We start from the raw sequence: 10,314 nt of genomic DNA on the forward strand, positions 1-10,314 counted from the left end.
TCCTGAAAGGCAGACGTGTCATCAGGAGAGAGAGAGTGAACAACTTGCATGCCTGCGCGCCAAGCAGGGAGGCTTTCGAGGAGCCCACGATTTCAAAAGGAAGGATGGCTTTGCGTGACCTGTGCATCACTTCAAGTTGGCACGAGCCACTGGCATCAATGGCATTGCCATTGTAATCCAATCGCTGGCAGGCTGATGGAAGGATGGCTGGTTTGACATGAAGGCTTTGGAAGTCAGACCACGCAATGAGATTGGTGGAGGCACCAGTGTCCAGGCGGAATCGTATTTGGAACCGGTTAACTGTCAGGGTGGCACACTACTCATCGTCTGGATCGATGCTGTATACCGACAGCGTCTGGTTTCTTTGCTTCGGGGGCACACTTTTTTTTGTCACGATACCGACTCGAAAGCACGCCTTCGGGTCCTCGGTGTCACTGCTGTGTGGGAGGTCTGCATCGGACTCTGTGACCGTGGGTTGAATTGACATTCCTGCGAGGCTGGCTCAAGCGATATGAATTGGCAGGCTGAGCTGCTCGGCATAAGGCAGCATAGTGGCCAAGTCTGCCACATCTTGGGCATTGTCGAGATTTGGAAGGGCATTGCCGTTTTAAATGGGCGGAGCCACAGTTGCTGCACGTCGTAGCGTCAGCATGTTCGCTGCGCCACCGCGCATGTGCAGTGCGGTCGTGCATGGTGCGCACCTGCGCATTACGTTCTTCGACGTCGCCGTCCCCTCGTTTGGTGCGCACAAGCACGGGAGTCCGTGAAATGCGTGCAAAATGGCCGCCCTTATCCAGGCTGAGGCCCTGGAGTTGCTCGATTGCTTGGACCCGTTCCGCCTTGTGGGGACCTTGCCGCGCCGTTTCAGCCGCTTGGATGTGGGAATACCGACTCGTGGCATTTTCGTGTGGGACACAGGTCTCAATGGCGGTTGCTAGGGTGAGCTGCTTTACTTTGAGGAGCTACTGTCGTAGGGGGCCCGACTGAACACCAAAAACGATTTGGTCGCATGGAGTCGGAGGTGGGCCCGTAACTGCAAGACTGCACAAGGATGTGGAGGATGAGAAAGGATTGGAAAGGTTCATCCTGACCCTGCAAACGCTGTTGGAACACGTAGTGCTCGAAACTTTCATTCACCTCTACGCTGCAGTGACTGTCAAACTTGAGGAGGACCGTCTTGAACTTTGTTTTATCTTCATCATCCGCAAAAGTGAGAGAATTGAAAATGTGGATGGCATGGTCCCTGGCCGTGGATAGGAGGAGAGCAATCTTCCTGCTATCCGAGGCATCCTCCCTCTCTGTGGCCTCAAGGAAGAGCTGGAAGCGCTGTTTGAATATCTTTCACAGAAATTGCAGCTCGTACACCCCTCACCTTGCTCAGTCAATATAAACATCTTGCCTGTTATTTGATTTGATTTAGATTTATTCTCACGTGTACTGAGGTTCAGTGAAAAGTAAACAGTCAAGGCAGATCGTTCCATACATGAAAAACATAGGCCATATGATAAATATACAAAGTAAATACATAGACATTGGGTGAAGCATACGGAGTATTGCATATGCATTGGTGGTAGTCATCTCACTATGTGTGTGTGCAAGCTTTGACTTATCATCTTCTGTGGATCCTCTCATAACTGAAGAGTCCAGCGTGCTTAGAGGACCACCTATGCCAAACTCTCAAATCCAGCAAGCCCAGAGAAATTGACTGCAGAACCTTCCCAAGTACCAACCATGATAATACCTGCCAGTTCTGTGGACACGCTGACCTCTCATCAGACTCTTCAGTTATGAGAGGATCCACAGAAGATGATAAGTCAAAGCTTGCACACACACATAGTGAGATGACTACCACCAATGCATATGCAATACTCCGTATGCTTCACCCAATGTCTATGTATTTACTTTGTATATTTATCATATGGCCTATGTTTTTCATGTATGGAACGATCTGCCTTGACTGTTTACTTTTCACTGAACCTCAGTACACGTGAGAATAAATCTAAATCAAATCAAATAACAGGCAAGATGTTTATATTGACTGAGCAAGGTGAGGGGTGTACGAGCTGCAATTTCTGTGAAATTCAGGAGGATGTTGAGGGGAGCCCTGAGGCAATCAAAGCTGAATGTAACAAAAATGTGGTTGTTTCAGTGCTGATAGAAACAGAGGAAACAGAAGCCAAAGATACTCAGCAGTTGTAAGTGAAATGTCCTCTCGACAAATAGGGTTGTTGGGATAGAAGTTTATTTGGTGGACTAGTAATCCAGAGGCATAAAGAGAAAATACTGGACAATCTCAGTCGGTCTGACTGCATCTGTGAAGGAAGAAGGGAGCTAACATTTTGAGTCTGGATGACTCTTTGTCAGAGCTGGAGAGAACTGGAAGTCGGGTCAGATTTAGACTGGGGGGGAGGGGGGGGGGGGGCGATGGTATGGAGCAGTGGGGCTGGATAGGGGGCCAGCGACAGGTGGTGATTGACAAGGATGCCATGGACAGAAAGGCAAAGGGAATGTCAATGAGGGTGATCAAGGCTAAGAAGGGTGCTGATAGTGGGCACATTAAAAGATTGGAATGTGCTAATGGTAGAACAAATGGAAGCAGTGTGTCAAAGGACAACTAGGAACAGGGAACAGGTGGCCCTGGTGGGCTGGAGGGACAATGGTGAGGGAAAAAGTAATCGATGGAAGAAGTGTAAATAAAGTCGGAAATAAAAGTGGGGGTGAATGTTCTCAGTTTGAAGTTGTTGAATTTGTTAAGTCCGGAAGGCTGTAATGTGCCTAATCGGAAGATGAGGTGCTGTTCTTCCAGTTTGCGCTGGGCTTCACTGGAACATTGCAGCAGGCCAAGGACGGATATATGGACATGAGAGCAGGACAGTGAGTTGAAATGGCAAGGGACAGGAAGGTCTGTGTCCTGCTTGCACACAGACCAAAGGTGTTCACAAAGCGATCGGCCAGTCTGCGTTTAGTCTCTACTGTGTAGAGTAGGCTGCATTGGGAGCCAGACCATATTTAAGGAGGTGGATGTGAAACGCTGCCTCACTTGAAAAGAGTGTTTAGGCCCTGGGATGGTGAAGGGGCAGGTGTTACACCTTCTATGATTCCATGGGAAGGTGCTGTGAGAAGCGGGTGAGGTGTTTGGGGTGATGGGGGAGTGGACCAGAAATATAAAAGCCAATCACGGCAATAGGAAACAACCACCTCTTTCCTACACACCTGCCAACAAACATCTGCCCCCCCCCCCCGCCTTACTGGTTGTTCACACAAACCTCCCCGCCAAACAGAAAAAATGAACCCCCCCAACCCCCGCTGATCACTCAATACTCCTTAATGAAGTTGAGAAGTCAATGAATAGGTTCCACCTCGAGGTAAACCCTCCTCCGCACCTCAAGTGGCGAACGTGAGCTTCTCCAAATGCAAAACCTCTGCCATATGGACATGATACGCTGCCCCCCCCCCCCCTCACACCACCTGCATCTGTCTACCCCCCCCCCTGAAAAAAAACACATTACCTAGACACCGCCATGTGAGCTCTGTGCACCACTTTAAACTAGATGAGGCTTTGTCTTGCCCACATTGAATACACATGAACCCATCGCAAAGCTTCACTCCATACTCCAGCCCCAGTGCCCCCCAGCTCCTCCTTCCACTTAAAGCCTAACCTCTCCACAGGAGAACTCTATCTCTTCAACAGCTCCCCATATATAACCGCAACGCTGCTCTCCCCTATTTCCTCCTCGGACAAAAGATTATTCTGCACCACCGGGGCGACAGCATTGGAAAGGGCGACACCTCCTTCCTAATGAAGTCCCGAAACTGCAGGTCCCTGAACGCATTCCCCTTCGGCAACTGGTATGGCGTCTCCAGCTCCTCCCAAGTCTGCAAACTTTCCACCAACAAACCAATCTCTAAAATATTCCATCCCCACCTGCCGCCGCCCCACAACCTCGCATCCAACCCCGCCAGTGATGTATGATTATCGCAAATCGGTGCCCACAGAGACGTGCCTTCCATTCCAAAGTGCTGCGGACACTGATTCCACACCCTCGGTGCTAATAGAGTACCTAACCAGCGAGAATGGAAGGGGTGCCAACAACAGTGCCCTCAGACTGGTCCCATTACATGAGGTTGCACCCAAACCGCCACTCCTCCACTGCCCATTTCCCATCCGTTGCAATGTTTGCTGCCCAATAGCAAGCTTGGCAACGCTAACCACCCCCTGCGCACCCTTTCCAGTCAACCCTCTCCAAGAACCCTCCTAACCCACAGAAACTTTTCCACCCTGAAAATCATCCCATTAACCTTTCTAAAAAAGGGACTTGGCCCCAAAAATTGGGAGGTTCTGAAATACAAACATACACTTTGGCAACACCATCATCTTTACCGTCTGGACCCGGCCGGACAATGACAATAACAGCACATCCCACTTCTTAACGGCTGCCTTCATTCCCTCCACCAACTGCGCCAAGTTCAACTTATGCAGCTGTGTCCACATCTGCACCACCTGTATCCCAAGGTAAGGAAAACTCACCCCTACCAACTGGAACCGCAGTTCCCCCAACCTCTGTCCCCGAGCATTAATTGGGAATATCTCACTTTTCCCCATGTTAAGCTTGCACTTCGAAAAACGGCCAAACTCCCCCAAAATGCGTAGGCCCCTTTAAGACCGGGTTTGGAACCCTGGGGGACTCCGCCTCTGGCTCCGCCCCCAGGAAGCTGTATATAAGGTTACGTTCAGTGGGCAGCGTGCAGTGAGCACACTTCTCGGCAGCTGTCTGGTTCTCTGGTTATTAAAGCCTTTGTATTATCGAACTCCTCTCCTGAGTCATAATTGAGGGTATTTCAATTTAATAACCAGACTACATCACGATGGACAGCGGTCTAAAGCCGGAGAAGCTCAATTTGGACACTCGGTCGCCGGGAGCCACTGAAATTTTAAAATACTGCCTCCGGTGCTTTGAGGCCTATCTGAATTCCTCAGAGACTGAAGTTGACGGACCTCGCAAGCTGAGCTTACTACATGCCCGGGTGGGCCACCAACTATCCTCCGTGATCGAGAAAGTTATAACGTACGAAACGGCGGTCAAAATCCTACAGAAGCGCTTCATAAAGCCGGTAAATGAGGTACACGCCAGACATTTGCTCTCGACCTGCCGCCAGCGCTCCGGGGAAACGCGAGATGAATAATTGGAGAGACTCGCCGCGCTCGCCAGGAACTGCGACCATAAAGAGGTGATGGCAGAAGTCCACATGAACTTACATATTCGTGATGCTTTTGTATCCGGTATCCGATCTACGTACATCCGGCAGCGGCTCTTTAGAAGACGGAGCGAAGGACCTGCAAGGCACGGTAACGCTCGCCTCTTCCCTGGAAGCGGCCCACCATAATCTCCGCACGGACTCCGCGGACCTTGCCAACCCCTCTCGATCCCCTCCAGACTCGGCCACGCTTCTGGCCTGCGCCGCGCAGCGACCCGCTCACACCGGGGGCCCCCAATGTTATTTCTGAGGGCAAGACCAGCACTCACGCTAACGTTGCCCGGCCCGCTCCGCTATCTGCGGCAAATGCGGAAAGAAGGGACACTTCGCGAAGGTCTGCCCGGCTGGGCCCAAAGGCCAGAAACAAAAGTCTCATCGGGCCCAGAAATTGATCTCCCAGGACCACAGGCCCCGCAACACGGCCGCGCAGCGGCCAGACACGCCTACTTCGGACGCGTCATCGGCCTCGTGCGAGTCAAGGGGGCGGCCATCTTGGAGGCGGCCATCTTCAAAACCCAAAACGTGCGACCGACGGCGGAGGCCATTTTGCGAGTCCGATTCAACCGATGACTCTGACTGCCCGCAACTAGGAGCGATCACGCTCGATCAATCTCGGCCGAAGAACCTGCGAAACTCAATGATGCAGGTTCAAATCAACGGCCGCGACACCCCCTGCCTTTTTGACTCCGGGAGCACGGAGAGTTTTATCCATCCAGACACGGTAAGACGCTGCTCCCTGCGCACCTATCCCGCCTCTCAAACTGTCGCCCTCGCATCTGGGTCTCATTCGGTCCATATCACGGGGTATTGTGTCGTAAACCTCGCTATCCAAGGTGCCAAATACGCCCGTTTTAAACTTTATGCCCTCCCTCACCTCTGCGCCCCCCTGCTGCTCGGTCTGGACTTTCAGTGCAGCCACCGAAGCCTGACACTGAAGTTCTGCGGACTCCTGCCCCCACTCACGGTATGTAGCCTGGCAACACTCAAAATTGCACCACCCCCCCTCTTCGCGAACCTCACTCCCGACTGTAAGCCCGTCGCCACCAGGAGTCGGCGATACAGTGCCCAAGTCATGACTTTCAGCAAGTCAGAGGTTCAGCTGCTACTAAAAGAAGGAGTCATAGAAGCTAGCAACAGCCCTTGGAGGGCACAAGTACTGGTAGTCCGCTCCGGGGAAAAACAACGTATGATGGTGGACTACAGCCAGACCATAAACCGCTTTATGCAACTCGATGCGTACCCACTTCCCCGCATAGCAGAAATGGTAAACCAAATTGCCCAGTATCGAGTATTCTCTGCGGTTGACCTAAAATCGGCCTATCATCACCTCCCTATCCGCCCAGAGGACCGCCCCTATACGGCCTTAGAAGCAGCCAGTCGGCTCTTCCACTTCCTCAGGGTCCCTTTCGGTGTCACAAACGGAGTCTCCGTTTTCCAAAGGGCAATGGATCAAATGGTGGACCAGTACGGCTTACGGGCTCCATACCCATACTTGGGCAACGTCACCATCTGCGGCCATGAGCAGCAGGACCACGACGCAAACCTTAGGAAGTTCCTCCAGGCCGCACGGGCCCTCAATCTGACATACAAACAAAGAACAAAGAAATGTACAGCACAGGAACAGGCCCTTCGGCCCTCCAAGCCCGTGCCGACCATGCTGCCCGACTAAACTACAATCTTCTACACTTCCTGGGTCCGTATCCCTCTATTCCCATCCTATTCATGTATTTATCAAGATGCTCCTTAAATGTCACTATCGTCCCTGCTTCCATCACCTCCTCCGGTAGCGAGTTCCAGGCACCCACTACCCACAATAAAGAGAAATGAGTGTTCCACACAACCCGGCTAGCCATCCTCGGCTACGTCGTGGAAAATGGGGTCCTCGGGCCAGACCCCGACCGCATGCGCCCCCTTAAGGAACTTCCCCTCCCCGTAGCCTCAAGGCACTCAAACGGTGCCTGGGGCTCTTTTCCTATTATGCCCAGTGGGTCCCCAGATATGCGGACAAAGCCCGTCCACTCATTAAGACCACGGTTTTTCCCCTGACGGCTGAGGCTCAGTCGGCCTTCAGTCGTATCAAGGCCAATATCACCAAGGCCGCCATTGTAGAGGGTGCCATCTCCGCTACTCCGCTACTGGGCCGATATCTGGGGTTTGAATATCTGTGTGTGTCTCTCTCCAGCTGGCACTGAAACTTCAGAGGCCAGGGGATGTCGCACTGGGACACTTCCACTGAAGAGAGCACTGATTCAAGCCTGCCGTTTATTCCTAACCGACAGCCTGAGACTTATAGCACACAGATCTCCAGACCCCTACCAATACCCAGGTGATTCTCTCTCTTGCCGGTGGTGCCACACTCACCCGGTTCCTACTCCACTAGAGTAGCTTTCCCAAGAGAGAGAATAGGACACTGCTGTTTATTCCCTAACCAGCAGTCTGTCCTGAGTGAATCGCTCAAGATGACCCTCGATTCCTGAACCCGGAATTAAGGTGAGGAGTATTTTAACAATGACTTGGTCAGAGATCGCTGGTGAAAGATTGAAGAATTTAAACGACTCCAATTATCATCAAATCAAGGTTTATTGCAAAACCCAGGTCAAAATCACCAACAGAAGAAACACAATAAAATCTTATGCTCTAATACAAACTAAGGCTATTCAAAAGTAATATAGCGGACACAACGAAAATTCTTATGATTACACAGTTTTAGCAATATCACAAGGCACAAAACAAGTTCCCTTCCCCAAAGCCTCAACCACTATTAAAGTCAAGGGAGTTTCGCAAGCTGCTGCAGAGTACTTACGGTCACAGGCTGCAGAGGTCAAGTCAGGGGTGCAGAGGTCGAGCCAAGAACGAAGAGCCCCCCAATCGAAAACACAGCCCCTTTTATATTGTTTTACCTGGCTTTGTTCTGTGATCGGCCAGCCCCTTTTGCATTGAAAAAGGTAAGATTTAAAGTTCCCGCTGGTCCCGCCCCCTTTGAGCCGGTCAGACCTGTCGAGATGGGAGTACCTCCCCTAGGTCCGCCTCCAGTCTGTTTTTTGAGATAACGAGGTTGAGCTCCCTTGAAGATTTTCAAAGACTTCCATCTGCTCCGGAGATAGCTGCTATGTTGATGGGGTGTTGATTGGATTCTGCTCTGGTGGAGGCAAGGTCATTTACATCTGCATGGGGCTATGACCATCCCATTGTCCTGCTTGCAGGCAGGCCCCCTGTGTATTCCCGTGCCCCTTTGTCTGTGTTTTGATCTTATCTCGTTGTCTGGCTCCTTCTTCCTTGTAGCTCCTAGGGGGGGGGGTTGTAAATACTTATGTACTTATGTTCCCTACTCAGCTCAGCGGACCAGGCCTGCTGGGAAAACTGGTTCCGTTCTCTTGGCTGAAAAGTCAGTTTACAGTCTCTGAGTTTTTATTCTTGGGCAGTTCCAAAAAGGCCGAATTGCCCGAAAACCTTACAGATGCCCCTTCGATACGTCCCTACCTGCTTGGACCGTATCGACACAGGTGAAGGGCAATTATTTCCTTTTGTGTGGACCGTAGGCCCCCCCCTCAACAACATGCGAAACTACAAGTCCCAAGACAGTTCCCTTAATCTAGGCTACCCCTGATTTCAATGAAAGGGAAAGACAAGACCATACTTAATTCAAGCAGACAGTAACATATACACATTTCACCGGAACCCCAAACGTAAGGGTCCCTGTACATATATCACAATCAAGTACACATTTCACCGGGACCCCAAACGTAAGGGTCCCTGTTCATATATCACAATCAAGTACACATTTCACGCGAATCCATACAACTATTTACAATTGCATCTGTTTATTTCACCAAGGATCCTCCTTTCTTGGCTGCACTTCGCTTCTTCCCGTTGAGGGCTCTTCATTTATCCTCCATCGTCGATACCTGCAGCTGAGAGGTTTAGTCCAACTGAGGCGACAGCATAATGTACCCCCTGTACAACATTTCCTTTGTGGGGGCAAACACTAAACCATTCTCAGGCCCCCCCCTGGTGGTGATCGGACAGTTGTGAGGGTCGATCGGTTGGGCTGTGGGCAGGGGTCGCTTTACCTGAACCAGCAGTTCGGTAGCTTTTTCAGTCATCCCTTCCCTGGGCGTTACACATCCCTCCCCAGTGCGGTCAATTTATCCCGTTCCCTGGGTTCTGCCACCACCTTACAAAAGTGATTAATGCCCCTTGTGGACATGCCTTGGTAGATCCCCATAAACACAAATAAATGCCCTGGTCAGAAGCCCACCACTTATCCCCGCAAACGGTGATCCTACCCGGTGACCCCGTGATGGTCCGTTAGGTGTTGGTGTCCAGGCGTTCCCAGTCCGAGGACCGATCCCTCATGTCCAGCCTCAGCTTCCTGGGCCACCACCATCTCCCCAAAGGAACGTCCCCCTCACAGGTTAAACACACCCGCCTGCCCTCAGTCACCCTAACCCGGTCAGTCGCCACCTGTATCTCCTCGCAGAGTACCGAGGCCTCTCCATAGGTGAAGCTCTGGTGGCTGGAGTACCTAGTCGAGTTCGACCCCAGCCACCCAGGCCACCTCCCTAGGTGTGAGTAGCGGGCCTGTTCTATGGCCACCTGGTTTCCCTGTCCGGTAGTGACCAGGGGGGCTCTGCCGCCAGAACACCCATAGACAAAGGACTCTTCTGTCTCGCCTCTGCGGAGTTCTCCCGGTCCCACCATCGCCAGGATCAGCAAACTCCACATCGTCGGGTGCCCCATCTGTAAGACAAACAAAACACATCCTTGCCTCCACAGAACTACCTACCTTGAAGTGCATGGGTGCTATCCAGCGGCGGCAGCAGCTCCCGCTTTGAAGTTGCCGCAGCCTGTCTGTGATTCTGTGTTTACAGCCCGGCTCCCCAGGGTCCTAGTGCCTGCCGCTATCCGGTGGCAGCAGCAGCTCCCGCTTTGAAGTTGCCGCAGCCTGTCTGTGATTCTGTGTTTACAGCCCGGCTGCACCAGGGTCCTAGTGCCTGGTGCTTCATCATTTTACCATTGCACCAGGCGCTTCTGTGTTCCCACGATCCTAAATACTTC

The sequence above is a fragment of the Scyliorhinus torazame genome, chromosome 2, assembly GCF_047496885.1.
Source record: "Scyliorhinus torazame isolate Kashiwa2021f chromosome 2, sScyTor2.1, whole genome shotgun sequence".
NCBI lineage: Eukaryota > Metazoa > Chordata > Chondrichthyes > Carcharhiniformes > Scyliorhinidae > Scyliorhinus > Scyliorhinus torazame.